Here is a 24,489-nt window from a genome sequence, read left to right as displayed (position 1 = left end):
GACACCTTTTGATGCCCTAATAGACAGAATCCTCTACGGTGTGTCAATAATATTTTTGTTTCGCCTTTCCTAGATTGAAACTTTTTAGAAATAATTTATAAGTGTGTAAGTGAGATATTGCAAGTTTTGTCTCCAGTTGTACAGGGTCAGGGAATTGTTATGGTACCAATGCATATTCCAAATAATGTAATTTAGTTTAAATTTTACCAGAAGCTTTCAATACACTGCTTCTTAATTTTTAACTTTTTGTTTAAACCATGAAGATCTGAAAAAAAAACTTCCTGAATTATATCCCAGTGTTATTATTTTTGCTTAATTTCACCATGTTTTATGTTCCTCCGTACCCATAGGACTATAATTTCATACCAAATTTTAATGTTTAAAAACCTGCAAATCTTGTGCTGCGTTTATGCTTATTTTTGTTTCTTCAACCAGCTACCTACACCATTTGAAAACCCAGCCTTTTAATTACTGCAATTAGCTGTAAATCCTGAAGCGTTACCTGCTGGGTGTATAAATCCATTACTGGAGATTGCAGGGGAAAAATGTTAAAATTCATCAACCGTAACAGCAGAATGCACTTATCTACATGGATTATAGTTAGTGGAAAATGTGAAAATTGGCAGATTAGAGCAGTGTTAATGGTGGGAAAATTTTCTTACAAATTTGTCATACGTTCTATTTCACTGTACTCTTGTATTTAATAATCACACCTCTTTCACTTTTGTTGACGAGTAGTTCTTCAAGAGCATGAAACTATTCTAATACATATGGTCCAGAAACATAAAGAAGAGTGTTACTCCATTACTTACTGGGGCTACAGTTGCATTTGTTCCATTGATCACACAAAATGAATGTAGCATTGAAGATTATCCATCTTCCTTCTCAGCCTGTTTTTACTGTTCTCATTCCCTGAAGTTTCCATCACTTCCTCCAATCTTTTTTACAGTTAACTTTTCTGCTTTGTTGTGTCAAAGTTTATTTTACAAAATTCTCTTGCTGTTGCTTTGTAATCTATTTTCTTTAATTTCATGGTTTTCCTTTGCCTTCAATTGAAGGCAAAGTCATTTCATTTTTTTATTCTTCCATGGGATGTGGACGTCACTGGCTAGCCCAGCATTTATTGCTCATCCCTAATTGCCCTTGAGAAGGTGGTGGTGACCTGCTGCAGTCCATGTTGAGTAGGTGTACCCACAGTGCTATTAGGAATCGAATTCCAGGATTTTGACCAAGCGACAGTGGAGGAAGGTCAAGGATGGTGTGTAGCTTGGCAGGGAACTTCCAGGTAGTGGTGTTCCCGTGTATCTGCTGCCCTTGTCCTTCTAGGTGGTAGAGGTTGCGGATTCAGAAGGTGCTGTCTAAGGAGCCTTGGTGAATTGCTGCAGTCATCTTGTAGATGGTACACACTGCTGCCGATGTGTGTTGGTGGTGGAGGGAATAAATGTTTAAGGTGATGGATGGTGTGCCAGTCAAATGGGCTGCTTTGTCCTGGATGGTGTTGAGCCCCTTGAGTGTTGTTGGACCTGCACTTATTTAGGCAAGTGGAATGTATTCCATCACACTCCTGACTTGTGCCTTGTAGATGATGAACAGGCTTTGGGGAGTCGGGAGGTGAGTTACTCTCCATAGAATTTCCAGCCCCTCACCTGTTCCTGGTCCAGTTCAGTTTCTGGTCAATGATAACCCCCAGAGAGGGCTTTAAACTAAATGAAGGATGAGGGATCAAGCTTGGGTAGAGGTAGCAATTCAAGGTGTAGAGTCAAGACAGGACAGCAAAATAGTAATGTGAGAAATGAGGGTCAGAGAATGGCAGGAAGGGACAGAGAAAAAACCTAAAGATACATCGGCAGCCAAGACTAGATGTTACAAAGGTAACAAAAAGACAAAACTGAAGGCTCCCTATCTGAATGCATGTAGCATTCATAACAAAGTGAATTGATGGCCCACATTGAAATAAATAAATACGATCTGATAGCAATTACAGAGCCGTGGCTGCAGGACGACAAAGACTGGGTCCTTAATATTGAAGGGTACATGACATTCAAGAAGAATAGGAAGCTAGGTAAAGATGGTGGAGTAGCATTGTTATTCAAAGAGGGCATGGCGGAATAGTTAGAGATGAACTTGGTTCAGGAGATCAGGATGTAGAATCGGTTTGGGTGGAGATGAGGAATAGTAGGGGAAATAAGTCATTAGTGGGAGTGGTCTACAGGCCCCCTAACAGTAGCCACAGTATAGGACAAAGTATTCAAGAGAAAATATTGTGTGCTTGTGATAAAGGGATGGCAATAATTATGGGTGATTTTAATCTACACACAAACTGGAAAAATCAGATTGGCAGTTGTAGCCTGGATGAGGAGTTCTTAGAATGCTTTCGATAGAGTTTCTTAGAGCAGCAAGTTCTGGAACCAACCAAAGAGCAGGTTATATTAGACTTGGTATTGTGTAACGTGACAGGGTTAATTAATGACCTCAGAGAAAATACACCTCTAGATAGCAGTGACCATAATATGATTGAATTTTACATCCAATCTCAAAGGGAGAAAATTGGGTCTAAGACTAGTAGCTTAAACTTAAATAAGGGCAGCTATGTGGGAATGAAAGCTGAGCTAGCTGAAGTGAACTGGAAAACTAGGCTAGGGGATAGATCAATAGAGAAGCAGTGGCAGACATTTAAGGGGATATTTCAGAGTATTCAGAATAAGTACATTCCAACTATAAAGAAAAATTCCAAGTGGAGGACCCACCTTCCATGGTTCACTAAAGATGTTAAGGAAAGCATCAAACTTAAGAAAAAAACATACAACTCCACAAAGATGAGTGGCTGGAAAGATGATTGGACAGAATATAAAGAACGGCAGAGAATGACTAAAAGGTTAATCAGGAGAAAGAAATTAGAGTATGAGAAGAAGCTAGCTGGAAATGTAAAAATGGATAGCAAGAATTTTTACAGGTATTTAAAAAGGAAAAGAGTAAGTAAGGTGAGTGTTGGTCATCTAGAGAGTGACAGTGGGGAGTTAATAGTAGATAATAAGGAATAGTGGAAAAAATGAACAAATATTTTGCTTCTGTGTTCACTATAGAGGATACAAAAAACATTCCAGTAATAGCTGCAAATCAGGAGGTGAACGGGAGAAAGGAACTTGTTGAAGTTGAAATTGAAATCACTAGGGAAACGGTACTGAGCTAATTAATGGAGCTGCAGGCTGCCAAGTCTCCGGGTCCCGACAGATTTCATCCTAGGGTCTTAAAAGAGGTGGCTAATGAGGTAGTTGATGCACTAATGTTAATGTTCCAAAATTTGCTAGATTCTGGAAAGGTTCCATCACATTGAAAAGCAGCAAATATAACTGCACTATTCAAGAAGGGAGGGAGGCAGAAAATAGAAAACTGTAGATCAGTTAGCTTGACATCTGTTGTGGGGAAGTTATTAGAATCAATCATTAAGGAGGTTATAGTTGGGTACTTAGAAGAGCTCAAGGCAATCGTGAAGAGTCAGCATGGTTTTGTGAAAGGAAAATCATGTTTAACCAATTTATTGGAGTTTTTTTGAAGTAGTAACATGCGCAGTGGATAAAGAGGAGCCTGTAGACGTACTGTACTTCGATTTCCAGAAGGCATTTGATAAAGTTACGGAAAGTAAAAGCGCATGGTGTAGGGGGTAACGTATTAGCATGGATAGAAGATTGGCTAGCTGGCAGAAAGCAGAGAGTATGCATAAATGGATCTTTTTCTGATTGGCAGGATGTGACGAGTGGAGTCTGACAGGGGTCTGTACTGGGGCCTCAGCTTTTTACGATTTACACCAATGATTTAGATGAGGGGAGTGAAGACATGGTACCTAAATTTGCAGATGAGACAAAGATGGGTAGGAAAGTATGTTGTGAAGAGGACATGAGGTTGTAGATGGATATAGATAGGTTGAGTGAGTGGACAAGATCTGGCAAATGGAGTTTAAAGTGGGAAAATGTGAAGTTGCTCACTTTGGCTGGAAGAACAAAAAAGCAGAGTATTACTTAAATGGACAACGGCTGCATAATTCTGAGGTGCAGAGGGATCTAGGTATTCTAGTACATGAGTCACAAAAAGTTAGTATGAGGGTACAGCAAGTAATTAAGAAGGCTAATGGAATGCTATCCTTTATTACGAGAAGGATTGAACATAAAAGTAAGGATTTTGAACGGCCTTGACAAGGTGGACGTGGGGAGGATACTTCCTCTTGTGGGTGAGTCCAGAACTAGGGGACACTATTTTAAAATTAGGGGTCACCCTTTTAGGACAGATGAGGAGAAATTTTTTCTGAGGCTTGTGTAACTTTGGAATTCTCTGCCTCAGAAGATGGTGGAGGTGGGATCATTGAATATTTTTAAGGCAAAGGTAGATATATTCTTGTTAGGCAAGGGAATCGAAGATTATCGGGGTTAGATAGGGACATGGAAATCGAAACACAAGAAGATCAGCCATGATGTTACTGAATGGAGGAGCAGGCACAAGGGGTTGAATGGTCTACTCCTGTTCCTATTTCTTTTGTTCTTATGTTGGTAGTGGGGGATTCAGCGATGGTAATGCCATAGAATGTCAAAGGGAGATGGTTAGATTCACTCCTGTTGGTAATGGTCATTGCCTGGCACTCGTGTGGTGTGAATATATTCTGTTCAAACCTCCCCTCATTGGCCATGATTTTGAGGCTACTATCCTGTTACTACAAATACATGGATGCCTTCTCACCAGGATAGTAGAATCATCAGAACTAAACATTTCCTTTGTACTCTACCCTTCTATTGACAATTTCCATTGTAGATTTCTTGAGAGGGTGAGAGCTACTCAACAAATAATTGCAATCATTCTAGCAGGATGAAACCCCTTTGCCCTAAAAGGGTGACCCCTAATTTTAAAATAGTGTCCCCTAGTTCTGGACTCACCCACAAGAGGAAGCATCCTCCCCACGTCCATCTTGTCAAGGCAGTTCAAGATCCTTACTTTTATGTTCAATCCTTCCTATAGGAAATAAAGGAAAAGCACTGGCAGTGTAGGTCATACAGTTTTACCTTGCCCTCAGTGTGACAGTCTATGGATGGTGCTTTTCAGTTCTGCGTTGGGAAAGGCATTTGCAGTTATTGACGGGCTTGAATCATTTTACAAGATTCTTGAAATATTTTAAGCAAAATGCCAAGGGGTGACACTGTCAGCATGTCATCGATGAAATAGAAAGTTGAGTGATATGAATTGACGTGAGTTGGCCTTTTAAATTCTGTCTTTCATTTTGAATTACCGTCGGGTGGCACTTGTGACTACATGTTCTACATATGAATGTAAAGAAGGAAAGTTTAGCTTTCAGGAAAATAACACAATTGTACACCAAATGCTTACTGTGTTGTGGGGTTTGCTGTAATATCCGTATGTATGGCTGTTTGTGCTTCTGTGTGTAAAACTATGATTTTTTTTACATGCTATACATCAATCGCAAGTTTTAGGTAAGGGGAGTACCACAGTTGAGGGAAATGGGAACAAGTTAGGGAGTATATTATTAGTGGAGACACGTGATTATGGGGATTCAGTATAGTATGGGGGGGATGAGATGTGATAGATGCAAGTTATGTGGACTTTTGGATCTATACTTGAAGAAAAAATTGTAGGGATGTGGGCAAAGAATGGGGGGCGGGTTAGAGTAACTTGGGTGGATGGGATGGTCACCAGATTTGCTGATGACACAAATATAGGTAGGAAGGTAATTTGTGAAGAGGACATAAGGAGGCTACAAAACGATATGGATAGGTTAAGTGAGTGAGCAAAGATCCGGCAAATGGAGTATAATGTGGGAAAATGTGAAATTGTCCACTTTGGTAGGAAGAATAAAAGAAGCATATTATCTAAATGGTGAGAGATTGCAGAGCCCTGAGGTGCAGAGGGATCTGGATGTCTTTGTGCATGAATCGCAAAAGGCTAGTATGCAAGTACAGCAAGTAATTCGGAAAACTAATAGAATGTTATCATTTATTGCGAGGGGAATTGAATACAAAAGTGGGAGGTTGTGCTTCAGTTGTACAGGGCACAAGTGAGACCACATCAGTACTGTGCACAGTATTGGTCACCTTATTTAAGGAAGGATGTCAGTGTGTTGGAAGTAGTTCAGAGAAGGTTTACCTGACTAATATCTGGAATGGGTGCGTTGTCTTATGAGGAAAGGTTGGACAAGCTAGGTATCTGCTGGAGTTTAGAAGAGTAAGAGGCGACTGGATAGAAACATATAAGATCTGGAGGGGACTTGACAGGTTGGATATGGAGAGGATGTTTCCTCTTGTGGGAGAATCTAGAACTAGGGGTCACTGTTTAAAAATAAGCGGTTGCCCATTTAAAATGGAGATGAGGCAAAATTTTTTCTGAGGGTCGTGAGACTTTTGTAACTCTTCCAGAAAAGATGGTAGAAGCAGAGTCTTTGAATATTTTTAAGGCAGAAGTAGATAGTTACTTGGTAAGTAAGGGGGTGATAGGTTATCCAGGGTAGGCAGGATGCAAATTTGAGATTACTACCTGATCAACCATGATCTTATTAATTGGCAGAGCAGGCTCGAGGGGCTCAATGGCCTACTCCTCCTTGTTCATATGTTTGTAATTGGATTGCTCTTTGAAAGAGCTACTGCAGACTCAATTGACTGAATGGCTTCCTTTTGTGCTGTGCTATTGATTACTTTGTTACCTACAGCTGTGAGAGCTTGAACTTGTGATGAGCAATGCCACTGGAGATCAGCTAATATAGACTGTACAGTGTGTTACCTTACTTAAGTGGCGCTCTTGTTACAATATTTTTGGTTCTGGTTTAGTTTTTCCCAGCGTTTGATCACACAGCATTTTCTGCGCTATTTTGCAAGACTTAAAAAAAAAAGGTAGGGCATTCCTTGCATCATTCCTAGTACAATAATAAAAACACTTGAATTGTTAAGAAGTGAGACGTTTCACAGCTCCACTCTTTAGCAATATTCCCTCTACTGTAGGGTGTCTTACTAAAACAGATGAACGCAATGAATAATATGCGAGTAATGTGTCCGTTGTGTAGCGGTTGCTGAAGATTGTTTGGTTGTGCAAATGGTTGGCTATAAATAGTTACAGCTTTTGAAAATCATTTATCACTTAACTGGTAATAAATTCACTAAATTCCCCTGAGAAGGTAGGCATGTTTTCTCTAATCAGTATTCATCAGTTGAAGGAATCCTATTTAGATGCAAGTTTATAATGTAACAGTCAGACAGCAAATCAAAAAATCTAGGTTAAATATCTGTGTTAACTACAATGACACTTAAAAAGTTTTGAGGGCAATAGAGAAGTTGTCTGTACGAACACTGCCTTTGAAGAAACAACCCTTTAGCTACACTTCATATTACCAGGATTGCACATTTTTAAAGTAGTGCATATCGATAATTGCCAGAGATATGTTGAAGGTGAGCGGATTGCATGAATGCCACATTGTAAAGTGATATTTAAGTTGTGATATTTTGGTCACAAGTGCTTAATAAACTAGGAAGATATTTTCTGCTAATGCAACAGTGGATTCTTAAACATTGTTTTTAGTATAAACTAGAATAATATTAATACTGTTTTCAAAGAAAATGTCACTCTATTGATGGACTTATTGTCATATAAGGGCGTTAGACTTGCAAAAAGAATAGTTCTTTTTTGGAAGTGCAATGAGGTAAATTTTGCAGGGTCTAATTAATCTTTTACTGGACACGAGAAAGGTGGGCACAATAGCACATAGGTACAAGAATATGGGAAGTAACACAAGTAAGAGAAGTAACCCTTTCTCAATGATAGAATAAAATATTGGCTGACAAGTAGAGGAGAGAAGCTCCTATAGTAATATAAAACATTGGAGGATATATGTATCTGAAATTTCAGCATAAAAGAAAACTCTGATTTATGTAGATCAAAGGTGCTTTGACCTTCGAATAGTGCTACTGAGCAAGATGGCACAATCCAGTCAGTGGGAGTGGGGTCTCAGTTCATCACAGGCCCCCTAATTTATTGTTGGGATGTCTACTTGCCCACTGGGCTGCTAAATTTGTTGAGCCAGTCATGTGAGTTGGTGTCCTGATGCAGAAAGCATATGAAATGAACATGCTGATGCACCCAAGTGCTGTTTTCTCACCTGCATGCAAATTCATCGTGAGGCCGTATTCCTGTGAATTAGTCTCCAACAACCTTCAATGGTGACTAGATTAGACTCAAGTCCACATTAGACTTCTTTAGAGTTGCAGGAGGTTACATTGTATTAATTCAGGAAGGGAAACAGATTGTGATAAAATGAAGAAGTTTCAATGTTAGAAAACCTTTTTAAAAGCAAAAGTTAAAAGACTTATAAATTAATTTTATTCATTTTCATGGTTGAATAGGCAGCCATGATATAAAAATAGAATCTGTTGGAAACGCACAGGTCAGTTAATATCTGTGGACAGAACAGACAAGTTAATGTTTGCATCTTGTAAACTGCAACATAAGAGATGGACAGGCCACATAATTAGTAAAAGGGGAGAGGATGAGATGCATAGATATTAACAAAGCAGACAAACTCATAGTGGAATCATGAGTGATTTGATGTAGAGATCATTAGAGGCAAGTAATGGACAGATCACTTAGGCATTAAAGAGGCAAAGAGTATGTAACAATAGGAAAGAGAATGGGAAGGCTGGGGTAATGTGAAAGAGTAAGCATGATGGAAAACCCGGGAGTCAGATTAATATTAAAAGAGAGTTGAAAATGGGACTGTAGCTAAATCCTGAAGTCCCTGCTGTTATTGTTTAGACCAGAGGGTTGCGGGTGGTATAGGAGACAGATGGGATAGACAAAGTGGATAATTGCCCAGGTATTTTGGTCCACAAAAAAACAGAAATTCAATCTGGCCAATGATCACTTCATTAACTTACACTCAATTATCATCAACAAAGCAATGGAAGGTGTTGTTGACAGTGCTATCAGGTGGCACTTACTCAGCAATAACCTGCTCCTCCATGCTCAGTTTGGGCTTTGCTGGAACTACTCAGCTCCTGACCTCATTACAGCTGTGGTCTAAACATGAACAAAAGAATGATTGCCCTTGACATCAAGGCAACATTTGACTGAGTGTCAAAACTGAAGTCAGTGGGCATTTGGGGGAAATCACTCTACTGATTAGAGTCATACCTAGCACAAAGGAAGATAGTTGTGATTGTCAGAGGCCATTCATCTCAGCCCCAGGACATCGCTGCGAGAGTTCCTCAGGGTAGTGTCCTAGGCCCAACCATCCTCAGCTGCTTCATCAGTGACCTTCCTTCCATCATAAAGTCGTAAGTGGTGATATTTGCTGATGATTGCAGAGCATTCAGTTCCATTCGCAACTCCTTATATAATGAAATAGTCCATTCCTGAATGCAGTGACAGCCAGGCTTGGGCTGATAAGCAGCCAGTAACATTCGTTCCACACAAGTGCTAGACAACAACCACCTCCCCAGGGCATTCAATGGCATTAGCATCTCTGAATCCCCCACCATCAACATCCTGGGGGTTACCAATGACCAAAAACTTAACTGGATGAGCCACATAAATACTGTGGCTGCATGAGCAGGTCAGAGGGTGAGTATTCTGTGGCAGGTAACTCACCATCTGACTCCCTAAAGCCTCTCCACCATCTACAAGGCACAAGTCAGGAGTGTGATGGAATACCGAAATAAAAACAGAAAATGCTGAAACAACTCAGGTCTGGCAGCATCTGTGGAGAGAGAAACAGAGTTAACATTTTGAGTCTGTATGACTCTTCAGAGCTAAAGAAAAGTAGAAGTCATACGGGCTCAAAACGTTAACTCTGTTTCTCTCTCCACAGACGCTGCCAGACCTGAATTTTTCCAGTATTTTCTGTTTTTATTTCAGATTTCCAGCATCTGCGGTATTTTGCTTTTATCTTGGTGTGATGGAATGCTCTGTACTTGCCTAGTTGAGTGCAGCTTCAATAACATTCAGGAAGCTTAATACCACCCAGGACAAAGCAGCTTACTTGCTTTACCCTCATCATCATGTTAAACATTTACTCCCTCCACTATGAGCACACAGTGGCAGCAGTATGTACCAGTAGATGTGCTGTAGTACTTAAAAATGCTTCTTTGATAGCACTTTTCAAACTTGTGACCTCGATCACCTAGAAGGGCAAGGGCATGGGAACATCACCACCATGGGTGCCCCTCCAAGTCACATATGACCCTGACTTGGAACTGCATCATCAAAATTCCAAACTAAGAGCACTGTAAGTGTACCTTCACTACACGGACTGCAGCAGTTCAAGAAGCTGGCTCTCTTCTCAGGAGGAATTAGGGCAATGAATGTTGGCTTTGCCAGTGACACTCACACCCCATAATAAATAGAAAATATGTTGTTCCTAAATCTTGCACTGAACTTCGTTGGAACAGTGTACAAGGCCAATGGTGAGCGGAATGGAAGGGGAAGTTTAATTGGAGAGCCGCAGGTAGCTTGGGGCACTGTTATTGTCAAATGGAGGTGTTTGGCAAAGTGGTCACGGAATCTGTGTTTGTTTTCCGTAGTAATGGAGGAGACAACTGTTACCTGGAGGGGATATGCCCCTTTGCTAATGCCAATTTTATGATGACCTGGATTCAGCAGTAGGTGACAAGTAAGCATGTAGCTCTTGAAAAGCAAGGTGACTAATGAAGAAGGGCCATACGGACTCGAAACGTTAACTCTGTTTCTCTCTCCACAGATGCTCCTAGACCTGCTGAGTTTTTCCAGCATTTTCTGTTTTTATTTGCGACTATAACCTCAGTTTTCTCTATATAGGACCATAAGCACAAGGAAGTCAGATATCCATTTTGTAGAATTTGATGGATCTCTGGGACCTGGACAACAGCTTCAAGAAGGTGTCCAGCTATGAGAATATATCAAGGGTTTTGTCCAACTGCAGTTATGTTCCAGAGAGGGAGACTGCTGCTGCTATAGTTGCACAACTGTAACTGGTGTGTGCAGTGGTCAGGAGGACAGTGTCTATGCATTCACACATTTTATTATGTTTTTTATTGATTACTTATTTATGTTTATTGTCCCATTTTGTCAAAAAACTTTGTGAAAATGTCCATAACCAAGTATTTCGATAGCGGTTTCAGCTGGAATCAGTTTTGTCGAATAAGTTGTACTATTCACCACACGCTCAAGTAGTTGTTGGTGTCTACCTGCTCTCCAACTTGCTAGTTGTCTGTCCAACTAGTGACTACCCTCCTTTCTACTTAGCTTGAGATAACCCTGAAGCCAAGATCCCAGCAGGGAGGCTAGTTCTGTTCAAGCAGCAAGAAGCTTATCAATGCTTTGAGCTGTGGAGTTTTAGCTGGTTAAAGTCCAACAGCAGCCTTTTTGCAAATTTGGGAGGGTCAATCCATGTTTGAACTGTCCAAATCTGGATAATTGGGTCGTGTTGTGTCCCTGCATGAATGGATAGTACATTCTGGATCATGCAAACAGAAATGTGGATTTCTCAGTAGCTTGGTTTGGTGAAAGGTTTCTATGCATGTCAGTATCCAGTTGATCCAAAAAAAAGTAACAATGTAGAAAGTGAGAATTCATCTCTCCTTCCACTTCTTTCCACAAGCTCCAATAATGTGGTGATCTCTAGGCTTCCAACAGTGGTTTAGTTCATCATGTGAAGGGACTGGAGAGCAACCTGGGCCATGTGCTGTCACTTTTTCCTCAGCCTGCTTTTTAACTCATTGGATAAAACACTTGAGAATATGAGCTCCCTGTGTAAGGGGAATGGTGTGCTGACCTGTTTGGAGAACAGTGTGCTGAGCCATGTGCTGTGTGTTGAGCTACAATGACACTTTTATTGCTGAGCAAAATGAGGTACATAGTGAGAATGCATAGTCACACAGCTCAAGCGATTGAAATTCTTGTTTTTAGATGACTTGTGTTTATGCTAGAATTCTCCAGACAGTCTGTAAGGCCAAGGTGTTCTGAACAGGTTGGAACATATATTATCTCAGTGATTCTTTTCAAAGCCTTAGGTAAGAAAAGGAAACAATATTTGCAATAAAGCCATTATGAAAGGTTCAAATTTCAATCGACTTTAAACTTACTGAAATAAAACATTGTATTAAAGTAGCAAGGTTCAAGAGATCAACTTTTCCCCTTTGAAGCTACAAAGTCTGGATGAAATTAGATGCAGGTGAAAAGTTGTGTTTACAGTAAAGCATGTTTATACCCAAACATGTCACAACACTAACACACCTGAACCAAATGCATGACTTATTTGTCACATAAGCATTTTTATTAAAAAAAACATTGTTTTCAAGGCTACAAGGCTACACTACTGTCAGTACATGATCTTAGAACCTGCTCTTCAGCTTCAGCTTTAGCTTTCAGGATTTTAAAAACACAGAAACATAGCATAGGAATATAAAATTCACATGATGCGAACACAAAGACCTGATAACTTTGCTGCTGTTCACCCAAAGATCCAGCACAAAATATATCCCAGGTGGCTTTCTCACGATTGAGATGTAACTTTTTGATTGGACGATTGCCACCGTAATTATGGCACTCTGCCATTCTGACTCAATGTTAGAGCCTGGGAAGGCATCTATGGGCTAGTTATGTCACTGATAATACCTAGTCATGGTTAGGATCATGGAAACAGTAACTGACAACAGTAGACACTCAGTAGTGATCTGCACTGACTGTGGAGCCTGTCCTGAGCTTCATTTGCACAAACCTTGGGATGAGTATGCATGTTACTTGGTTGCAAAGTGTCACTACCATTGTAGAGTACTGTAGAATATTAATTTAAAACTTTCTACGTTGTCTTTTCTGCTTAAAAATTGCTTTCCCTTCCAGACCTAATTTAAAATCGGTAACGAATACTTGCAGATATGAGCCAAAAAAAGCAAACATTTAATATTGGAATGCCATAAAAGCTAAATGAGGGCAAGATGTCAATAAGTTCCTAATTTCTCATGTTTTTAGGTACAGAATAGTGAAATCATCACATGCATATACAACTTTGACAAAGTAGATCCACTGTCATATTTGGTATATATTTTGTTCCAGTTTCTCTCACTATAGTGTACAACGATCCAAAAAAAAATCCACTTGAATATTTTAAAATAAAATTTTGAATATAATCCATGATTCATGTATTTTTGTGCTTTTACAGACTGTCGTTCAAATATAGTGTAGCTGGGCCCTGAAATCTATCAGGGTTCATACCAGAAAGAGTTAACTGCACTACATGATATATTGACATTTTACTTGGGGATTTCTGTGGAGATTCCCTAAAGTAGTTCATTGTGGCTTCATATGTAGAATGGGATGTTTCCATCAAATATTTCTGCTGCCTGTGTCCTAACAGCCAATGTATTTCAAAGTATTTCACTGTGTGGGGCACTTCGAGATATCTTGATGTGACAATGTACTATATAAATGGAAATATTTGATATTGTGGGCAGCAACAAATCTCTTATGTATATACTGCCTCAACAATATATCTGGATTTCTGATTGGGTTGGGTTAGTCCTTTGCTGTTTTTAATTAAAACACATATCAAGGAAAACCAATGCTGCACATGTTCCTGTACTCAAATCAACAGTAGTTTTTCTCATTTTAATAAAGTGACAAGCAGTTTATAGAAATCAGTGTCAACAAATTCAGCTATAAACACAAAGTAAATTTGTGCTCATCAGCATTATTTATGGACTGATGGCTTCTTTGCTAACCAAGGACTATATAACCATTATATTAATTTGAGTTACTTCTAATTATTTGATCATTTGAACTACTTTTAGAAACTAAATTCCCAATATGAAATATTGGATAATTTGAATTCTTTGCAGAAAACAATTTTGAACTATCAGGAATAGACTTGTGCACTACCCCCCTGCTCCAGCACAATTTGTTTAATATATATATGTGCATGTTTCACCCACAAAAGCAAAACCACACAATTTCAGAGAAATGCCATGAAAGCTGCCTGCTGTCACTGATTTAGTGGCAGTGACACCACTTTCTGCAGGTGGCCTCGCCAAGCTATATTTTTGCTACCTAGAAAAGCCAACAAAGTTTTGGTGTAACAGTTACAGTAGCATGCATAATGAGCCTGGGATTCTGTGGAGTTCAGAAGCAGGTAGTTTTACATTTTTTGGGTAGAGTAAGTATAGGGATACATTACTCTGTATATTGCTGTGATGTTCCTGACACTGGGTGCACGGAATGGAAAATATTTTATCCACCAGCATTTAATGGTCTTCATCTTGATAGGCATGATAAAATGACCAGAGCCTTAGAGTGTTAAATATATTGATTCAGAGAAATTGTAGACAAGTGTACATTTTGTAAAGGATTAGCTAAGCTGAAATGTGAGAATGTGCACCACTGTAAGTCAGAGTATCACAACCAGCAAAGAGATTATGATTTTTATCTCCTAAGTGTGACTGGCCTAGCAAATTAAGAGTAAATATTGCAAGTAACTTGGGCAAACAAGTAGGGAAATGATGATATCTGCTGCCATTTCCTTCCTGCACACACCGCTACTGTGATTTTGCCTGCTATAGCCTTACCTGCTCTGCACAGCCTTATATAACAACATAGGATGCTCTCCTGGGACTAGAAACTGCTGTGAAAACCACTTGCAGCGGTGGTTTTAACAGTGAATAATTTAGCGAGGGAGCTGCTTTATCATCTTGTGGTTCCCAAGATGTTTTATGCCTCGGGTTGTAATTTACAGGCCACAAGTTGTGAACAGTTTTCACACCACTCTTTTCCACTTCTTAAAACATTGGTAGCTATTTGTTTCACTTACATGTTGCAGAATGTCCTACACTAACGGTGTTTTCTTCACAATCACGTGTTATATCAAATGCACCAGAACTAACTTAAGCGATTTAAGTAGTCTCAGCAAACAGTGATATTAATGATAAAACCAGAGTTTGTGTTTAGTTGTTTTGAGAAAATATTCAGTCTTTTGTGACCTATAGTCTGTGATGGAAGCACTTCACATTTATTCATATTTGCTGGTCTTTTAATGGACTCAATCATATAACACAAGCATAATTTGTGTGATAAAACATTAGCCTTTCCTACTGGATAAGTATCGTACCCAATAGATCCATAATCTCTATTCCCCCCCCACCCGACTCTCTTATGCTGTGTCAATTTGTGTCGGTAATTTTCTATAAATCTGTAGCTCAAATGTTAGATAATGATTGCATGACAGTTCTTGAGCATGCAGTAGTTCTTCATAGTGAACTCATTCACATAGTTAATTTATCTTCATCTTATATTACAATATGTGACATTGCCATGAGGAAGTAGCATTGTATATTCTGAAAGTAACAGTAGGTCATGATACCTGGGTAGTTTTGGACTTGCAATGTTACTTGTGCGCATTTTGGTTCAAAGTCAGCTTGGGTCTTTTTGCACTCTTTACAAATTATACCATCCATCCAACTAAGAGTTTAATTGAATTGTTTACAGGGTGCAAAGGCCTGCTGCTGTGCTGGCTGAGATTAGCTGTTTTAACACATACCAATAGCGAAATGAGGCCCTGTTTGCCCTTTTAGGTGCACGTAAAAGATCCCATGGCACTATTTGAAGAAGAGCAGGGGAGTGCTCCGTGTCCTGAACAATACCTAAAGCAGATTATTTGATAATTTATCACATTACTGTTTCTGGCATTTTGCTGTGTACAAATTTCTTTACTTCAGTGACTGCACTTCAAAAGTAATTCAATGGCTGTGAAACACCGTGACAACTTGCAGACATGAAAGATGCTATATAAATGCAAGTTCTTTCAAAGTAACAGTAAACTAAAGCTGATTTTAAAAAAAGAATTAAAACATAAATATTGCTAACAGTATAGGGAACAGTATAGTTAGGGAGATAGATACCGTTCTCTGCGGCTGAGAGCATAGGCCCTGAAGGCTGTGTTGTATACCTGGTGCCAGGATTAAGGATATCTCTTTGGGGTTGGTGGGGAACTTGAGTGGGAGGGGAAAGGGGAGGTTGTTGTGAATCATTTGGATACCAATAACATAGGTGGGATGAAGCAAGAGATTCTGTTGAAGGAGTATGAGCAGCTAAGGACTAAATTAAAATGCAGAACCACAAAGGTAGTAATCTCTGGATTACTACCTGGGCCATGAGCAATTTGGCATAGGGTAAATAAGATCAGAGTGTTAAATGCGTGGCATAAGAATTGGTATGGGGGAAATGAGTTTCGATTCATGGGCCAATGATATCAGAACTGGGGAAAGAGCACTGTACAGTTGGGATGGCCTCCTCTTGAACCCTGCTGGGACAAGTGTCCTGGCGAATTATACAACTAGGGTTGTAGAGGGATCTTTAAACAAAATAGTTTTGAGGGGTGGAGAAAGACTTCACATGAGGGGAAATTTGGAAAGTTGATGAGAAAGAACAAGGCAATAGTGCAGGGTAGCGTTACAGAAATGATCAACAGTGTGACAGGAAGAGACAGAGCATATGAAAATAAGAGGGCACCAGTAGTTAGGGTTGGAGTAGGAAAATAAAAGGTAAAAAGATAGAATTAAAACCTCTATCTGAATGCACACAGCGTTCATAACAGGATAGATGAATTGATAGCACAAATTGAAATAAGTGGGTATGATATGATAACCATTACAGGGGTGAGGTAATAAGGTGACCAAGGCTGGGAACTGAATATTCGATGCGTGTTGACAAAGATGGGAAGAAAGAAAAAGGAGATGGGTTGCTCTGTTAATAAAGGATGAGATCAGTATGGTAGTAAGAAATGGCTCATAAGATCAAGAGATAGAATCAGCTTGGGTAGAAGTAAGAAATAGCAAGGGAAAGAAATCACTGGTGGGAGTAGTCTATAGGCCCCCTAACAGTAGCTATACTGTAGGCCAGAGTATAAATCAAGAAATAATAGGCAGGGTATCAAAAGACAATCTTCAAAGCACCATTACATACTATTGAATCCCATTTAAAAAAATTACATTTGACTTATTCATTCACTATGAACCACCAGCTCTTCTATAGCTCAAATGGAGTGAATCTGCTTCCACATATTTATTGTAGGTCAAGACTCAAGGCTAGTTACAAAATCTGGGTCTCCAGTTGTCAGCTCCTTAATATTAACAGTATTGGAGCATGGCAGACATAACAGTAATTTGTGTGTGTATATATATATATATATATATATATATATATATATATAGCACTGTTAACGTAGTAAAATGCCTGAAGGCTCTTAACAGGAGTGTTATCAAACAAAATTTTAACACTGTGCTGCATTAGGCGATATTAGGACAGATGACCAAAATCTTGGCCAAACAATAGGAATTCAAGGGAAAGACCTGATAGAAAAGATGAGAAATAGCACTAATTATTTCAAGCCTCTTGGTGAAGAAGTATGAAACTAAACATGAATACTTTTCTTGATAGTTGGTTTAGTCACAGAACGCAGCATAATTTATGTCTGCTTCCTATCTACTAACAGTTTCCCAGCAGCCTCTCTTTATACTCTTTTGAGCAAAACAAATGAATGTAAGGTGATAGCTCCAAGGGGTACTGTAACAAAACCAAAACTCCAATGGAAACTTATCTAATTAAATCAAAGTGTAGTTTTGGGGGCTGATGAAGCACTCCAGTCCCTGTGATGCCCAGTGGTCAAGGAAGGCCTCAAGCGAACCACTAGGCACCGCATGCTCTCTCTACAAGGGCACCCAGCCACGAACGTAACTGCGGAAAGAGGCAGACAATTGGGCCGGATGACCTCCTCGACTGCCCGCTGCCTGGACCTGTTAATGGCAACCACCTTGGCCAGGCTCTCTTTATACTCTTTGAAATACCAATTTACCTAATTAACTAAATAAATCATTTTTAAAAAATCAATTAAATGAATTGATAGCCCCTAAGTGGCACTGTAACTAAACAAAAAAAAATGAAAGGAACCATACTAAATTAAATCAAAATGTGGTTTTGGAGGCTGATAGAGCACTCCAACCCCTGTGGTGCCCACTGGTTGCGGAAGGCCTTGAGCATGCCAGTGAACACCATGTGCTCCCTCTCCAAGGGCATCTGTCCATGAACATAGCCACAGAAGAGGGACAGCCAGTCGGGCCAGAAGACCCCTTCGACCGTCTGCTGCCTGAGCCCATTTATGGCCACCTTGGCCAAGTTCTCTTTATACTCTTTTGAGTATGAACCTAAAACAAATGAGCAAATAAACAAATCAAATTAAAGTGATAGCCCTTTAAAGGGGCACTGTAAGGCTCTGTTTCTACTGTAAGTGCCCTAAGCACTTAATTAAACAATGCCCCTCACCTGCATATCTAAACAACAATTAACATACCATTAACATGCAGCCCATTGGGAAAAATGGCACATCTGGAACCAACACATTTTCTCCAGTGTTCCTATCCCATCCTATTATCTGTAAACCTTTAGAACAAAGGAAAGTACAGCACAGGAACAGGCCCTTCGGACCTCCAAGCCTGCGCCGATAATATTGCCCGTCAACTAAAACATTTTGCACTTCTGGGGTCCGTATCCCTATATTCCCATCCTATTCATGTATTTGTCAAGCTGCCTCTTAAACACCACTATCATACCTGCTTCCACCACCTCCTCTGGCAGCGGATTCCAGACACTCACTACCCTCTGCGTGAAAAACTTGCCCCGCACATCTCTAAAGTTTTCTCCTCTCACCTTAATCTATGTCCCCTAGTAATTGACTCTTCCACCCTGGGAAAAAGCTTCTGACTATCTACTCTGTCCATGCCACTCATAATTTTGTAAACTTCTATCAGTATGTTAGGTGCCCACTTTTGAAGTGAAGTCACTGTTGTAATGTGGCAAATTTGCACATAAGTCCTAAAAACAACAATGTGATAATGACATGATTTTTTTCAGTGATGTTGAGGGATAAATGTTGATCAGGACACCTTGCTCCTTTTTGAACAGTGCTGTGGGATCTTTTATATCACTGAGGAACAGACCATGCCTCGGTTTAATGTTCCATCCAACATCTCATCTGACAGTACAGCACTCCCTAAATACTGCGGTGGAGTGCCTAGATTTTGTTCTTAAGTCTCTGGAGTGGGGTTTGAACCCATGATATTCTGGCTCAGGAAAGAGTGCCACCCACTGAGCCGTAGCTTGACATTCTGTCTGTTTTTGCCTTCCTGCAATCTGTGGGATTCTTCCCGACAGTGCCCTACTACTTTCAAATTTCTTGTCGAACTTCTCTCAAATCAACAAAGTTTATTGATCCCTTTATGTCTAAGTTCAGGTGAGTCCCAAAAGAGTGGGCACCCTGCTATCTGCTGCCTATCAGCCAAAGAAAAATCCATACATGTACTGCAGCTGTTTGCCTTTCAGCCTTATCTTTCTATATTGCAATTTTATCATTTTTTTGGACCATAATTTCCTCAATTAATTTTTAATGTAGTATTTTAACAAATGGTTTCGGAAACTTCATATAAACTACATCCACAGCAATAAAGAATAAGGTAATCAGATGCGACTGTGCTGGATTAAAAATCCAGAGGTCATGGGTTCAGATCCCAACATGGCAAATTGTGAAATTGAATTCAGTAAATCTGAAATTGAATTACAAGCTGCAAGAAGGAAAGGTTGGCCTGAAACTATAGTCTCTGGCTTGATGTAATTGATCGCAGTCCTGACAGATGGCCAAATTGTTGCACTCAGTCCAGAACACAGGTCTCGAAAAGATTATAGGTGAACCTTTCCTCCACTTGGGATTTCCAGGTGGCCTTTGGAGATGTGGAGGATGCTGGGACCTGTGCATGTAAGGAATACCAATGCCTTATTTTCTCAGTGTTTGGTTTTTTATCAAAAGCAGCACGCCGAAGAGATTCTGGTTATAGGTCCCAATAAAAAGAGAAGCAGCGACCTTTCTAGTCAGGTTTGACAAAAAAAATTCCTCTTCAGTTTGTTAAAATGGAAACCAGATCACGAGTTTTAGGATCCTGAAAAATTCAAATTTATCACTGAGAAACATTTGATCCTTAAAGTTATTTAAATCATTAACATGTTTTCAAAAGAATTTTTCCTCTTAATAGAGAGGAATGATTTTCTTCTTGAAGTAGGTAAACTGTTTGGAACCCTTGTAAAGGCACTTTGGACCTCCCTTGTGGTAGGATTAAGATGCTTCATCCCAAAGTGCACTTATGTTTCAGAAGCTGAGTTCTGTCTGGCCTTAATTTCATTCAGTGTTAATGTAGCAGTAGACTGTGGGAACAGTGATGTCTTGGGGACCTTTTTACCAAGTACTTGAATTTACAACTATCAAACCATCGTTGCAGTAGATTTTAAAGCAGGTTGACTAATTTGTGTTTGGCATGTGCTCAAATATTGTGATGCCAATAAACTAGTATAAAATTAGTGAAATATAAATTGGTAAATAATGTGTGGAATAAGCAGTAATAACCTGGGTGAGCAGCTAACAAACACCCATCAAATGAAGCCCACTTTCACCAAGAGCTCCTTTTGTTTTCTTCCTTTGCGCTTCTGATCTGGTTTTCTCTTTCCCTGTGTCCTTTCTTCCTTCTCATGAACCATTTTGTTTCTCTCTACTTTCTTGTGCTACTTCTTCGATTTTTCTTCTCCATACTGTTTATATCTCCACATTAACTTTCTTTTTCTCACCACCTGCTGCTCTCTGTTTATTCCTTTTGTTCAGAAATTGACTTGCTCTGTAGGCAGCCTAGTGGAGGGAGAGAGTGATCAACCCAGACATTGTTTAATATCATAAGATCCATTTACAATTGTGGTGAGCAACAGACTCACACACTGGCAGAAGAAGAAGAAAGGAATTTCTGCCAAAATATTTATACAATTGCACCATACAGAACTTACAAAGTGCCAAAAATGTGCCCAAGATCAGACAGTTGCTAATGAACTTACAAGGTGCCAAAAATGTGCCTAAGATCAGACGGTTGCTAATGGCTGCACTTAGACACAATCGACAGTGTTACTAGAAGTCTTCCCCAATTTTGTATATTTAGACCAGCAGCATCTGGAGGTTGTAATAGCATCAGAAATAACAGGTTCTGGGGCAGGTCGGATCGGTACAAGATGACAAGTTACACCTTAACAGGACTGGGACTAATGCCTTAGTGTGGAGGTTTGCTAGGGCTGTTGGAGAGGGTTTAAACTAGATTGACGGGGATGGGAACCTGAGGCAAAATTCAGAATGGAGAGGAGAGAAACTGGCGGTGGGAAGTAGTGAAGTATCAACTCATAATAAGGATATATCAGAGAGTTGCATCAAGGTAGATAGAATACTGGGAGAGTTTGATAGAATTACAGTAGGCAATAATAAGTCATTAGATGGGGTCAGAATAAGCGGGAAAGTAAAAAAGCCTAAATCAGTGCTCACGTGCATGTATGTGAATGCACGAAGTGTGGTTAATATGATTGGTGAACAAATGGAATTATGATATTGCTATAACAGAGACTTGGCTCAAAGAAGGGCAAGACTGGGCATTAAATATTCCTGGGTACAAGGTATTTAGGAAAGATAGGAAAGAAAGAAAGGTGGGGGGTTGGTGGGGAGTGGCAACATTGGTTAAATATGACATTACAGTACTGGAGAGAGAGGATTTTCCAGAGGGGTCAAGGACAGAATCTCTCTGGGTAGAGGTAAGGAATAGGAAAGATGCAATAACATTGACTGGTGTCGTATATAGATTACCAACTAGTGGAAGGGATGTGAAGAAACAAATTTGCAAAGAAATTATGGAGACGTGCAAGAGTTATGGAGTAATCCTAATGGGGGACTTCAGTTATCCAAATATAGACTGGGGTAGGAATAGTACAAAAGGACAAGAGGAGTGAGAGTTCCTGGAATGTGTTCAAGATAATTTTCTGCAATATGTTTGCAGTCCAGTGAGAGGACATGTACTTTTTGACCTGGTTCTGGCGAATGAGTTAGCCCAAATGGATCAAATATCAGTGGGAGAGCCTCTAGGGGGCAGTGACCATTGTGTCATAAAGTTTAGGTTAATCATGGAAAAGGACAGATCCAGAGCAGGGATAATTAACTGGGAGAAAACCAACTTCGATGGGATGAGAATGCATCTGATTCAAGTGTGTTGGAATCAAATGTGCAGAAAAGATGGTGGATGAACAATGGAGGACTGGAGAACTGCAAATGTTACACCCTTGTTTAAAAAGAGGTGCAAGGATAAAGCTAGTAACTACAGGCCAGTCAATTTGACCTCAGTGGTAGGGAAACTTTCTGGAAACTATAGCGTGGGATGAAATCAATAATCTCTTAGACATGTGTAGGATAATTAAGGAAAGCCAGCATGGATTCATCAAGGGAAAATCATGTTTAACTAACCCGCTGGAGTTTTTTGGGGGAGGTAACAGAGAAGGTTGATAAAAGAAACGCTGTTGATGTGTGTATGAATTATCAAATGGCATTTGATTCGGTCCCACACAACTGACTTGTGAGCAAAATTCTAGGTCATGGAGTTAAAAGGAGAGTAGGCACTTGGATGAGAAATTGGCTGTGTGACAGGAAACTGAGAGTAGTGATAAATGGTTGTTTTTCAGATTGGAGGAAGGCTTGTAGTGGAGTTCCCCAGGGTCCCTTGCTCTTCCTGATATATATTAATTAACTAGACTGTGATGTGCAGGGCATGATTTCAAAATTTGCAGATGATACGAAGATTGGAAATGTTGTCAACTGTGATGGGAATAGTCTTGAACTTCAAAAAGACAGAGATACATTGGTGGATTGGGCAGACAAGTGGCAGATAAAGTTCAATGCAGAGAAGTATGAGATGATTGGTTTTGGCAGGAAAGATATGGTGAGACAGTATAAAATAAAGGGAGAGCCTCTAAAGAAGATGCAGGAACAGAGGGACCACGGTCGATACATACGTAGATCATTGAAGATGGCAGGGCATGTTGAGAGAGCAGTTAATAAAGCATAAAGTATCTTAGGCTTTATTAATAGGGGCATTAAGTACAAGAGTAAAGAGGTCATGTTGAACTTGTACAAGACACTAGTTAGGCCTCATCTGGAGAACGGCGTCCAGTTCTGGGCGCCATACTTGAGGAAAGATGTGAAGGCATTGGAGAGAGTACAGAAGAGATTCACCAGAATGATTCCTGGGATGAAGAACTGTAGCTATGAGGATAGATTGGAGAGGTTGGGACTGTTTTCCTTGGAGAAAAGGGGGCTGAGAGGAGACTTGATGGAGGCATTCAAGATCTTGAGGGGTATGGACAAGGTAAATAGTGAGAAACTGTTCCCACTCAACAGAGTATCAAGAACTAGAGGGCACAGATTTAAAATAATTGGCCAAAGGAGTAAATATGATGTAAGGAAAAATGTTTTCACCCAGAGGGTGGTTGGAGCCTGGAACAAACTTCCTGAAAAGGTGCTGGAGGCAGGTTTGATTGAGGTATTCAAAAGAGAATTGGATTGCTACCTGAAAAGAGAGAATGTGCAAGGTTATGGGGGTAAAGCAGGGGAGTGGGACTAGGTGGAATGCTCTTTCAGAGAGCCAGTGCAAATTCGATGGGTCGAATGGGCTCTTTCTGCACTGTAAATATACTGTGAACTGTGTGAGGGAGTATGGAATGATCTTTGGATGTGTGAGAATGTATTGGAAGATATGACTCGGGCTCTTTTTTTTCCCCCCCATTTTTTCTTTACCCATAAAACCTGTTTCTCTGCATTACTTGCTTATGAAATTTATCTTTTATGTTTATGTTTGGTCAGTCTGCTGAGCTTCAAGCTGTGGCTTGATTAACTGGACGCAAGGAGTCTGCTGCTTTGTGATGCAAAATGCAGATAGAAGATTGGATGAAATACTTCAGGTTGTTTCTTTGCCTATGCAGATCTTGTTTAATTGCATATTATGCTATTCATCATCAAATAATTCATTACAGGGGATAACTGTTCTACTTTTCTACATAGTTGAAAATATTTTCTGTTGCGTATTTGTGAACTGTTCAGGTGTAAGAAGAGATGATCTGAAGGTCTATCCTTGTGATAGTTATATTCTGTATTTTGAGCAGATTTATTCATTATTTTCCCACTTTACCCCATTGTTCCCGAAGGTGATGACTCATGGTAGGTTGTGGTACCATCGGCATAGATAATCCACAGGTATCTCATCCATATTTTAACCTTCCTGATGTTGGACTCTACTCCAAGCTGTGTGTTAAAGGAGGCCTATCAACAGTGGATGTCATCACCATCAAACTGATCCTACCCTCACCAACATTCATACATGCAGACTTTCCCCAGGCGTCACTGGAACAGGACTAATACTGACTGATTTTCCTCTTCCCTAGTCCAGAGAAATAGTTGCAAATTGCAGTGCTTTGGCTGACTCAGTATGAATCAGGAATCCGCCTTCTGGTCTGTGTAGCTTAGTCATTACTTGCTTTTCCAATATATGCTTAGTGGTTGGACATACAGAGTCTCCTCCTTTGCCAGTACCA

General features: G+C 39.9%; 1 protein-coding gene across 7 annotated transcripts in view; it reads left to right on the top strand.

Annotated features, from left to right (window-relative positions):
- Window positions 1-24,489, top strand: part of LOC144684663 (protein CASP-like) — a 651,698-nt gene that overhangs the window by 79,443 nt on the left and 547,766 nt on the right. The window lies entirely within an intron of this gene.

This window comes from Cetorhinus maximus, chromosome 9 (genome assembly GCF_964194155.1).
Source record: "Cetorhinus maximus chromosome 9, sCetMax3.hap1.1, whole genome shotgun sequence".
Classification (NCBI taxonomy): Eukaryota; Metazoa; Chordata; class Chondrichthyes; order Lamniformes; family Cetorhinidae; genus Cetorhinus; species Cetorhinus maximus.
This window is presented reverse-complemented; position numbering and strand designations above follow the sequence as displayed.